This window comes from Toxorhynchites rutilus, chromosome 1 (assembly GCF_029784135.1).
Source record: "Toxorhynchites rutilus septentrionalis strain SRP chromosome 1, ASM2978413v1, whole genome shotgun sequence".
In the NCBI taxonomy this organism is placed as follows: domain Eukaryota; kingdom Metazoa; phylum Arthropoda; class Insecta; order Diptera; family Culicidae; genus Toxorhynchites; species Toxorhynchites rutilus.
This window is the reverse complement of record NC_073744.1, coordinates 5,903,382-5,916,260: the sequence shown is the minus strand read 5'-3', so window position 1 is coordinate 5,916,260 and position 12,879 is coordinate 5,903,382. Positions and strand designations below refer to the sequence as shown.

Sequence of the window (12,879 nt, the reverse complement as noted above, 5' to 3'; positions counted from 1 at the left end):
CACTTTGTTACATACAAAACATATTTGAAAGAGTATAGCAAATTTCCATCAATATTTTTCGTTTAAAAAGTGTGTTTATTCCACCCAGAATTCCGTTTCTATTTTACAGAAATAGAACACGAAGCTCAATATTGTTAAGTTTTGACGTAGGACTACGTCTTTCATTTCTATACCGGGGTGTAAAATCAAAGTTTCGAAAACGAAAGCGTTACGCCGGAGACCGAGATTTTGAGCGTTAATAGCACCTAAACAGCTGAACGAAATGGCATGATAAACACTTCATTCGAAAGATAAAATGTCTACGCATTATATACTTGTTACTTTTTGATCCAAAAACTTGTTTCAATAGTCTTAAAATTGCTTTCAAAACAGGCTATTGAAATCACCAATCGGTATATAAGCGAGCGCCACTCGGAAATTCACTCAGTTATAATTGAACAGTGATTGGGGCATGTTGTCGCTGTTGTGGTGAAGCTCTTCGTTTATCGTCGCACCTTAGGCCGAAAGGGAATCCATCAGGAGGAGAGTGATGCCACAAACGGTTCCGCTTGAAACATCGGAGCAGCCAACACACACACATACACGCGCGGAACTATTTTCGTTTGGATGCCATTCAGCATCGAGAAATTTCAGGAAAGATGCAATCGTTGATGAAAAATAATCTGCCAGTTCCCCTGAGAACTGAAAAATACATTCATGCGAAAGAGTTCATTTTAATGTTTTCTATCCATGTAACACTGCGACCAAATATTTTTCAATTAAGTGCTTATTGGTGGTTATTGAGTTAGCATTAACCACTGGTGGGCTTCGAGTATCGAGGAAAATCAGGAAAGAACTAATCGTTGCTGAAAAATACTCTGTCAGTTCCCCTGGGAATTTAAAATTACATTGATGAGAAAGAGTTAATTCTAATGTTTTCTATCCATATAACAATGCAACCAAATACATTTGGTATTGTGATTTTTCAATTGATCGCAATTAACAGGAAAGCTTCTGAAAATTATTCTTTTTCGGCGAGGAATCAAGGGATCGAGGGATTCATTACCTAGCCTGGCCTGACCTGAAAGACATGCAGTTTGTTTGGAACTGTGAGGGAGGGCAGAAAAGCCAGGAGGCAGGAGGCAGGAGAAGAAAAGAAGCTGACCAAGAGAGTACCGAGAGTACCAGCACCGAAAAACGGTTCCGATTGAGACATCGGAGCAGCCACCACACACACATACACGCGCGGAACTATTTTTGTTTGGTCGCCATCCAGCATCGAGAAGATTCCGGAAAGATATTATCGTTGCTGAAAAATAATCTGCCAGATCCCTTGGGAATTGAAAATTACATTCAAGCGAAAGAGTTTATTTTAACGTTTTCTATCCATATAATACTGCGACCAAATACAATTGATTTTGTGGTTTTTCAATCATGTGCAATTAACAGGTGGTTATCGAGTTAACATTAACCACTGGTGGTGGACTTCGAGAAAAATCCGGAAAGATATCGCTGCTGCAAAATAATCTGACAGTTCCGCTTGGCATTGAAAATAACATGCAAGCGAAAGAGCTCTCGTTTTCGAAGTGCCTCAAATATCCATTTGGTCATTCATTCAGAATGGATTCAGATTCAACTTCAAACAAATGATCACTGAATCAACGATAGTCCTACGTCACCATTGCAGTTATACCATGGATATAACCCACTTCCTGTTTTTTATTTGGATATTGTGTTTATCGCATTTCATTTAAAATCGCGAAATAAAAAATAAAGAAAATGAGATGGGGTTAAAAGGATGAAAATTTGTGTTTTTATGTTTTTTTCTGAAACCAAATTTAAATAAATACAAAAAAAATTACAATTCATGCAGAAAAAAATATTTTTTCGCATAGTGTCGCCCTAATTGGTATATATACGGTAAATATACAGTAATCGGTATCCTACCGGTATCATATATAGTTTACAACCTATTCTCATACCTACCAAGTATGTTGAGTATAATTTCATCAAAATCGGTCGAGCCGTTTCGGAGGAGTTCGGTAACAAACACCGTGACACGAGATTTTTATATATATAGATGATGTTTAGTGGAAAACAAATTTCGTATCCAGATGTCGACACTGTACCGTTGTCTTCACGGATATACTTCATTTCGTTTTCACTGTGAAGTGTGCACGGGAATGGGGCCCCTGGTGTTGATCGAAACGTGTAATTGTAGACTCATTAGCTGCTAATTTTTTTTGTGTATATCTTCTAACAGGCGGCTATCGATCCCGTGACAAACGTCGATTTTCGCTCCGACGCATGATGCTATGCACCGAACGCATTGTTCTCATACTTCCTAAAATAGAATCCCCGATCCCACTGGCGGGGCATAATTAGTCCCAACCATTGTTCCCTCTCCAAACAGGTAGTAATTAAATTCAGTAATTTAATTCCGCGCGCAAATGCATCGAAACCAGGTCAGTTTGAACAAACGCAAAAATGTATGTAATCAATCAGAATGATAACACCGCGGCAGCCGCGCAGCAGCAACAACATCCCGTCCGCGGATCGGACCAACCTGCTACTTAATGCAACGAAAGGCGTGTGATGTTCATCGGTCGAAGCACATCATCATACGCGTCGTTGTTGGAGAAGCTCTATCTGTTCAATCCACAGCAGCCGCCATCATGACAAGGTAATTGTTATTTAAAACAATTAGCCCGATGACCTTCCGCTCTCGTTCTCCGCCAAGTGATGATGCACACACCGAAAAAAAGGCGATGGGGAGACGCACGACCACAGAGTTAAACCGCGTGCGGCGTGTGAATTAATTGAGATCATTAACATCTGTCAACAGCGCTGCGCATGAATAATAGAACTACCAAAACGAACGGGAAAGGGATAGAGAGAAGGTTTTTCCATTCATTTTCCCACAACAAACGGGGCCAAATCGAATGGGCAAAATTGAAAACTGAAGAATCAAAGAAGCATTTTACACAATCGTAACATACATCTTGTTGCTCGACCTCGGAAACATCCTTAGCATCTGTCAAGGCTAACGATACGTTAAGTAACAGTGACCGGTGAACGGTTCGCGGCGAAACAAGTCACGCCAGAGCCGTGTACGATGTCAACATTTTTTTCCCCTCGTTACAACGATTTTAAAAATAATCCAATTCACACCCAAAACAACTGACCACAGCACAGAGGATTGGTTTTGCGTTAACCAACACGGACTAAAACAACGATTTCTAAGCGCGCTTCCGATCGCTACTTAGAGTCAATTTTGCTTCCACTCTCGAAGTGGCCAGACAACACAGACCTACATGTAATTTGGCTAGAGTCGCCGGCGGATCGCCACACCCAGAACAAAAAACGGACTGCGCGCGGCAGCCCACACCGCTGTCTGTGCGCTCCTCGCACTCTAGGTTTCGGACTCCGTGCGATTTGTGAACATTAGTGAATAGAACCAGCCACTGGGTGGTGGTGGTGGCCTGTGTTCGAATAAATCGTACATGAATCAAGTGCCTTGCTGTTCTTTGCCCCAGATGCTGGCATTGGCGTCTCTGCCGTCGCTCCGTGGTCTCCCCCAGTGGTTTGCCGAATGGGAACTTTTTTTCAATGTCACGTGTGTGTATAAACGCGGGCTGAAGATTTATCGTTGCCGCTACGGTTTTAGACTACGGCCAATGGAGTCTGTCGAAATGTACTTTGAGTAGTCATCTATAAAAAAAACAAATATAAAAGACTTTTCCCATTTCCAACCAACGTATCTTATCTATCATTCCCAATAAGAATTCCCGGTATGGTTACATTGCATTACTACTCATTCATACAAAAAGGCTCTTTTCGACGTTTTGAGAAATTAGTGTCATTAGTAAAGACTTGCATAAAAACCATCGGTAAAAAAAAAAGAAAACAGTACGAAAGATCAATGTTTACTATAAACGCTGTCATAGCAAACTCAGCACTCATCACACCATTCTTCCGAGATCGAGTGAGTGCTCTCTCACGAATACCTTCACATGCGCTGCTAGTCGCAAAGTCTACAAAAAGTCGCCACTCACATCTGAGCATCCTTGCACGGTTGTCATGCAAGTGTGTGCGTGTAGCCGTGTGGAGAGCTGTCAATTTCAACCACGGATTACACATACACTCTGAAAAACATGCCGAGAGTGCTGCTAGCTTTTTTCCTTAAGCTGAATGCCCGAAGAGGCCCGACGAAACTCGATATAACCAAGGGACTTTGACAGATGCGAGATATTCATACACATTATGGCGAGACAGAGGAAAAAGTTCGATAAATGTTAATCTACCGACCAAAAAGCCTCTACTCACCCCGATAAATACTGCACAGCTCAAGTAATTAAATATAACTTTTCCCGTCGTATCTTCCCTACACTCATTTTCTTCCTTCCCTGTGGGAAGCACTCCCGAAACGTCAAAAATTATTCACAATTGCATCACTACTGGTCAGAGGGTTTCAAAATGGGAATCTTTTTCACCACTCTCGTCCACTTTGGCTACGATTTTTAGCTTCTCAGTCCTCCATCATGACCGTGGGAACGGAACGGTGACTGTATCCTTCTATTGCCACTGCTGCGAGATATTACAGGTGAAATAGCCAGCAGCGCAATCTACGTCTAAAACTCGGCCACGTTCCCCCACGGAATCTTCTAATGCATTTCGGCCGCAAAACATTCAAACGCGATACACATTTACCCCCAATTCCATCTAGCAGACGAGTTCGAATTCCCCGTTCATCGGACCGACGAGAATCAGCTGCTAATCCGGTGTCTCCAGCAGTAATTTTCACTCCACAAAATCCGGATTTGACCGTTCGACCGACCGACCGAGAAAAAGACCGTCCTTTTTCGCTGCTAGACAATAAAAAAGGCTAGGGCCACTCAGAGGCACTCAGTCTCACCGATTCTTAGTGGTATGGTTGCTCTCTCATCGCGAGTGCAATTCTCTCTGTATTGCTACTGGGAATAGGGTTTGCAATAATGTCATGTTGGCGATAAATAAATAATGTCCAATGTGACTTAAAAAACATTTAGTAAGCCATCGAAATTCGGGTATAATGTACAATTTCCTATTCGCAACGTAATATTATTCATGTCATCGCATTAATAAACGTTAGGGTCCCAATGAAAATGGTCGTCTCGAATTTCAAAAAGCTAAAAAAAATTATAGGAGGTTGTGTTCAAGACACGACCGCATTGTTGACGTAGAACTACGCTGTAGTTTAACTCAAGTCGCTTGTTTATAACTACGGATATTATTTTATAATGCTACGAAAACTTTGAAATAACCATTCTACCAGTTTAGTCGCCCTGAAATGTTTTTTTTTATTGTAGAATTATTTGACGATAATTGTTTGATGATTCATTATTGTGATGGCAGAACAATATATGCTCGAGATAAGCGCAGCTGTCATCCTTAGTGGAGAAAGTTTTGCTACTGGCAAGCGAAATCAAATCACATACAAAATTCCAGAACGATATTCACTTTCTTGATGACTAAATAAACAAAATAAACTCTATCTGTTAATATAAACAACCTCGGAAAGAGTAGCACTGCTTCATTATGATCAAGATTAGCGCAAATGCAATCCTCGTTGAAAGCAGTTTTGCGACTGGCACGCGAGCCCAAATAAATTAATAACTCAATATAACTTATTGAATAACTTGGTATTCCCCAAATAATTTTTTGGTGCACAACCTGACCACCTGCTTCACCATAGTGTCAGTTCAATGCATTGATGCAATGTCAAAGGCACCAACGAAGCTTTTATGATGAGTGAAAATAAACAATGTTAACTGTTTGGGAAAAGGCTGAATATTTGCCTCAGCAGAGATTCATTACCAATACCCCAGCGTAAATATTTCCCTCCCGCTATCTCGCCTCCTTCTTTATATTTATCATTACGACTGCATAATTTGCAACACCAAACAATCGTCAATCATAGCATAAAAAAATTAGGCGATTGTTGCATCGTTACAGGGCCAATGCGCACGAGAGCAGATACAAATGGGGTTTCAGCGTAGCGAAGATGCACACAAATATTCATATATCGATGGCTTGAAGAAACTATATATATACACACTTATCTCCGTTTTGCGCTCAGAAGCCCTTTCTATTAATATTGCCAGTCTAGATTAGCTTATCTGTCATCCTTTAGGGAGAGAGTTTTCCTACCGTCATGCGAAACTAAATCACCGACAAAATTTCGGAACATTTATTTTCTTGGTGAGCTGACAATAGCCTAGCTTGATGATTCCCCACACAATTGTGTAGCTCAGTACCTTAATGAAATGGCGTCAGTTTGATGCAATGATTGCAATGCCAGAGACATCAGCGAGTGAATAATTTGGTCGCGTCCACAGCTCAATCCGAAACGAAGATATGTGATGACGCAAAACAAGGAAGAACAAGCGATATTCATTGCTTTGAATACACAACGATACTGAAAGTTTGCCTTCCTTCCTTGCTTGAGATTTTATACTTCTTCAGTTTAGTCGTCAATCGGACTTAAGAGAGAGTAGCGCAAAGAGGTTGAAGTTTGAGTTTTTTGAAAATCGTAAAATCACCCAAGGGGAGGTGAAGGAAATTGGAGTTCAAAATCGAAAATCGGCGATTATACACCGTTCAAATTATATTTAATGCAATATTTTTTTTGTGACATATAAAATTTACTATATCTCGAAATCGAATAGTTTTAGGATAAAACTTTATGTATACAGTCAAACCTATTTTTGCTGTATATGAAAAAGAATATATTTGATGAATGAATTTATCAGCCATTTTTTTCCATTTTTTATTTGCATTTAATCGCACATGTCAACCAATTACTAGTCTCATGCTTTGTTTTGTTTACCTTTACGTGTAAGTAGGAGCTTATTGAAAGAAGCAAAGAGTTGATTTTCTCATCAATACAAATTAGTAGACAACTTAATAAAGTAAAAAATAATATAACGTGTGATTTGATTCTTCGATCTAATATTTCTTGATGTCTACGTTCCACGTTTTCTTGTAGCTGAGCCTCGACGATTCAAAGCGTAAAACTATTTTACGCTTGCGCAAATTAGATTTATTTCGAAGCGTAGATTGTAATTTATTCGCAACTGATAGTGCGAAAAGAGCATGTTTGTATACTGTATTTCCTACAAGAATCCCATTCTCCCATCCCATGTAATATGGCGTACATGACATGACACTCTAATGAGAATGATTTATAATAGCAACAATTCCGACATGCAGAAAAAACGCACAGCGAATTTTATACACACACGCAACGATGCGCAACCGAGAAGGCAACGTGTACCAACGTTCATCAGTAAAACAAAAAGTAATATAACGGTAAACGGCGAGAATTTGAGTTATTTTCTTGGAGGAATCTTTTTTATGCGGTCCCTATCTAACCCATAATTTTTTTCTCAAATTGTCAGCGAACATTATTCTTTAAAGCTATTGGTTCAGTCTTGTTCCGTAATTATGGATTTTCGCCGTCCAAGCGTTAAGCTTCACCGTCCACGCCGTCATATTATCGACTTGGGTATCAAATAGAAACCAAAAAGTAAGGTCACTTCTAGAATAAAGCAAGAAACTTTGTTATCTCACGTCACTCGCGGCGCAAAATAAATGGCATAGAGAATACTAGAGAACCTGCCGACGTTTGCTGTCTTGTTCACGTTCACTCCATCATACAAAGGAACCTCACCGGTATAGGTGTACAAACGTGCATACATTCGATTCACATACAACTTCAATGTCACGTACACGTAACGTCACGTTAAGCAACGCCAATTGTTTAAAATGATATTGTAGCGAAATTAAAAAATTGTAAGGGGTTGTATTTACTACACGACCGCATATTTTCGACGTAGAACTACGAAATTATATTATGGAATCCACTTGTTTATCACTTCGAATATTATTTTAGAATTGTTGTAATAGATTATGTTCTTCGTTACAAATAAATTTGATGTACGTCCTTTTACGTTTGATATGATACCTAAGACTACCAAAATGTTTGAACGGAAAAATTGCCAAACGATCATTGTATTTTACATTTCCCTCTGAAATTATTGCAAATCTCATGTTTACGTAGTTCTCGAACCGCGTTCACCTCTAGTATGAAATGACAATTTTTCCTTCTCAGTACAAAACGAGTACAAAAATACTCAACACCAAAAATTGCATGTATTGTTCATCTCATGAGAAATAACAATTCGTTAATTGTGATAGATGCGCAGAAATATTTCCTATCACTTGATGCAAACATCTTTCCGATCTGTTGAGAAATGTTCGAGTTATAAGCATTCGAAATACGGGTAGGGTTAGCACACAAATCGGCAGAACAAATGTATGCGAAAAAAGAAAGTTCTTCCAGTTTTCATGAATTTAAACCGTTTAGAGATTAGCGAATTGTAATGTATAGCGTATCAAACAAATCTTACAGAATTTCCGATTCGTTTGGTATGCAAATCATGAGAATTTGTTCACAGTGAAAAATGTTATTAACGTTAACTTTATTTCATAAAAACGTGACCTGTTTTCTGATTTGGCACCCTTCCTGAAAGATGTAGTTCTACGTCAAAAAGATAACAGTTGGATGTCAAAGAACAAATTGTAGAGCGGTTGGAGGACTTTAATTTAATTGATAGAAACAATCAAGTACAGTACATTATGTATTTTTGGAATAAAATTAATAAAAACAACTGAAAAACCACTAACTTTTAAGTTTTTTTATTTCAAAACGTTACTTAAATCTACCAGCCAGTTTGAGGCAAACAGAGCCCGAAAATCAAAAGTTCTATAACTCTGTCGTTTTCATATGAGTAGAAAGATTTTTTTTTCATCAAATATGATAGTCTATCACCTCCTGAGAGATTCTGGATAATTTTTTTTTCATGTGAGAAAGATGTTTTCTGACTTTAATGGGATGAGCTTGAGCTTCCGTTTGGGTACACTGTACACTTCGTAGTTGCTCTACGTGATTGACTCGAACCAGCGCAATTGCACAAAGAACACACCGAATAACGCATAGTGGCAAATCATTCTCATTGTTCAAGTTTCGGTGATTCGAGCTTTAAACAGTCAATAAGGACGCCAGCCACGTTCTTACAGTCACCAGGGGAAGGTAAGGAATGTTAGTATAATATTCTCCACCCAAAGGCCAGAAGGGCCTCTATAGCGTGGTTCCCTTGCGGTTATCAAGGAAGGGATAATTGGTAGTGTGGGGAGCTAAGAATCAGGATTCACTGTAGTGAGTGATGTGATTAGGAGTTTTTCCATTTCTTTCTTTGCATAATAACCATACTCGATTATATAAAGTGAAAAGGAATCGGAGACTGTATATAATCGGGTCCTTCCTGTATTCTATGTTATAGAGTAATGGCAGAAATATCTTGAACAAAAATTGTGCCCTACAATGAGTTTTGGAGTACAGTGAAAGCTCTTTATAGTGACATCGCAAGGAACCGTCGTTATAGAGAAATGTCGCTATAAGGAGAGAAACGCCTAGGCTCACGCAAAACAATCAAATTATATTAGAAACAAAAACAATTGATGTCTAACCATCTTGAAGCATTAAACATTAAACAATGAATATAAAATTCAGCTCATTCGTCGGATACAATTTTTTTTCTAGATTAAAAAAAAGTAAATTGTCAATTAATTTTTTTTTAATAAACCAGCATAGATAATCTGGAATAATCTGGCATCTGCTTGCTGGTTTTGAGAGGGTGAGCTTATAGTTTCATTGTTGAATGCTCCGTCAGGTACTGATCTAATAAATGATTTATTCTCATCTCATCCGCAGACCAAATATACCAATTGACATCATTGAAGCCAATATTCTTACCCTTTTCAAGACTTTCGATTTTTGTGCTGATGAATGAATTCGCATTGTGCGGCACATTGAATTCATTAGACAATGTTGTCTTTTTAGTACCCTTTTCGAACCATTGGATTATGTCTAATTTATTTTTAGCGTTGAAGAGTTTCGTGTATTTCAACTCATTTTGGGCAGTGAATGTTTTCGAAGTGACGATACTTCAAGTTATTGCCTGGATTTGATATCAAAAGCTTTATCCATATAACAATTGGACAAACAATACATGTTTTTAAATGTATTGCAGGACGGGATTCCTGCACAACAATGCTTCGATTAATTTGTTTCAAAACGCTTTCCCTACATTTTATTGTTTGAATTTCTGTTTTTTTTAAGTATCCGAAAATTTAAATCTGTTGGACGTGAATAGATGTTCACAGTTGATTAAACCTTATAATACACAACATAGACTATTTATGTTCGCAGGCACTGACATTGACACACAGGCTATGAGTGGAGTGAAATTGAAAATTGTCGCAATAGAAAATGTTATGTTTCAGTAAATAGAAGCGATAATGTGTCGTTATAGAGAAATGTCGCAATAAAGAAAACAATTTCTATGTGATTTTGAAGGGACCTTTGGACATGTTGTTATAGAGGGATTTGTCGCTATAAAGAATGTCGTTATAGAGAGCTTTGACTGTGTTTTCGATGTTTAGTAAATATATTGAAAATTGATTATTATTGAAATAGAGCATTCAGATGAGAAAATTCCATGTAATTCATTAAATATTTCATTATAAAAATAATTCATAATTCAAAATACATATCAGAATGTTAAAATGTTTTCAGATTAATAAAAAAAATAAATTAAAAACGTCAATCCTCTACCGGAACTTAGAATATGAAACATATTGTGAACCCTATCATTCGCAACAAATATAGCATTCGCTCTCATCTGGTCTCTCTATTTTGCTCTTTGCGTATCGTATATTCAAAACGAACACACGAAAGACAAATACGATTTGGAATGAAACTTTACAAACGTCAATAAACCAATAACAACAACAAAAAATAACCAAATCGTACCGCATTTTCCTATCATCGGTTCGAATCGAACGGTTGAAGGAAATAATCCAATTAAAATCGCCATAAATATGTCAATAAAAATCAAAATGGCGGACAGACCGAAACAGAACTCTTATCTGTTGTCATCGGCAAGCCATCATCATCAAGGTACACCACTCTCGCGCACATCTGTCTCCCGTAAGTGAGGAAGTGTGAGTGAGTGTACCATAGAAATAGAGTGTGTAGAGTTTGCGTAAGCTCCGTACGGTCGGTCAATAGTTTGTATTCCAGTTGTTGCTGCTTGTAACTGATTATTGTTGTTGTTGTTGGTTGGATGTCTGCTGCTGTTCATGATGATGACATTGGTTGCGGCGAAATTTCTCACGTGAGTGACGTTTTGTTGACAGCTCGCAGCGGCTCACTCAGTCGCTCACGGCGTATGCAATGCTGCTGCTGCTGATAAATGATTGGAAATTCTCTCACAGATGAACTTCTCAAAATAATCGGTTTTGAATCGATTGTCATAACTTGTTTGATATGCTAGAATGAGTATACAGAAAACACAAGAAAATGTCGTCACTGCATGATGTCATCCTCTATTCAATGTTCCTCAACTATTTCCCAAATTCGTTGTAATTCAACTCATCCGTCAATTGCTCGAGCAGACATCCAATTCTTGCTGACAATCCAAATTTGGTTTCGCTTGCTCAGTGTGTTAGTGTATCGATAGCAGACAGGTTGTTCATATTATTATCGTGAATTGTAACAGTATTCGTGCGGTGTACAAATAGTGCAAGATATATCTACATACCCTATGGTTTTTTGCACCGACAATCCGTCACTCCTTTTTCTCTAGCGTACGGAGAATCATGCAGTTTCTTCTACTTCATCCACTTTCTGGACGAAATAAGTTGTGTAATCCGGGAGACTATTCTTCATTGTGTTGGCATTTGCTCCAAGTAGTTTCATCGCATCGGTTCTCCGTTAGCTAACCGAGTGTGTAAATTTATGACAAACGACGACAGACACACCACACAGAAAATTATATGTATCGATAAATATATTTTCCCGAGTAAAAACCAAAAGCAAAGAGTGCCCTCAAATAATTTTCTTCCACTTTCACCACACACAAGGCAACCTCCTTCGTTCACAAACTTTTGTCGTCGAAATCGCGAGACTCACCGTGGAATGATGTCGAAGCAAAACCTTCAAGCTTCACCTATTTTCAAACTATTTCCTCGGATAACAAAACACTAAAAAGGAACACACATACACACTTCCGGACACTGCCGGAAACCACCACCGCCGCCGCCGCTGTCGTTGAGAAATCTGCAGTTTCAATTTATTTCACCCAGCGGAGGAAAGAAAAAAAAAACGAAAAAAAGCCTCTCGCGATTTCAAGAGCTGTTTTCTTCTTTCTGGCAGCAGCCTTCCCGATTGTTAAGTAGTCAGCTCCACTTTTTCTCCGTTCCTCCGCGAAGTTGTCGTTGCCTTCGCCCCGTTTTTTCCGTCACACCTTCCGCTCCTACTTTTTTCTCGAGTCGAACAAAAAGCTCAAACGTAAAATTTTCACCGTAAAATACACAATTCTGAAAAGGAATGGATTTTCGTTTCACAAAATGCACCCTCTGTCTCGACAGCAGACGGGGTACCCTTTGACCGAGGATGACTTTCTTCACACACTCACTCACGATTTTCTAAAATCCATTCAATCCGCACGGGCTGATGGTACGTTTCGATCGCCGTTTTTCCTCCGGGAAGTTGACCAAAAGGCAGCAAAGCAAAGCCCCGACACAATCGGCCGCGATGCTGGCACGTAGCAAGATTCGACCCTTTTTTGTTCCAAAACTAAACGCGATAGGTTTTTTTTTTGCTATTTTCGTTCGCCCGAAAGGGAGATATCGCTGCTGCAGCTCTTCCTTTACACTTCACTCCGGTCTCGCCACCGTCGTTGCCGTCGTGTGGTTTCACCCTTTCCGAAGCGTTCCTTCGCGCAGATATTCATC

At 39.0% G+C, this 12,879-nt stretch overlaps 1 protein-coding gene across 7 annotated transcripts in view; it reads right to left on the bottom strand.

The window, feature by feature from the left end:
• The window catches only part of LOC129778964 (serine/threonine-protein phosphatase 2A 56 kDa regulatory subunit epsilon isoform), a 96,884-nt gene extending 84,005 nt beyond the window's left edge, over positions 1–12,879 (bottom strand). The window contains exons 1-2 of one of the 7 annotated variants that reach the window (XM_055786279.1): positions 12,526–12,879; positions 12,056–12,462 (exon numbers count right to left, since the gene is read on the bottom strand). The gene's annotated coding sequence lies outside the window, so the exon portion shown is untranslated. Of the gene's footprint in view, positions 1–4,305; positions 4,846–12,055; positions 12,463–12,525 lie in introns of those variants that run through there. The other 6 variants (XM_055786351.1, XM_055786203.1, XM_055786733.1 and 3 more) reach the window with 6 other exon arrangements.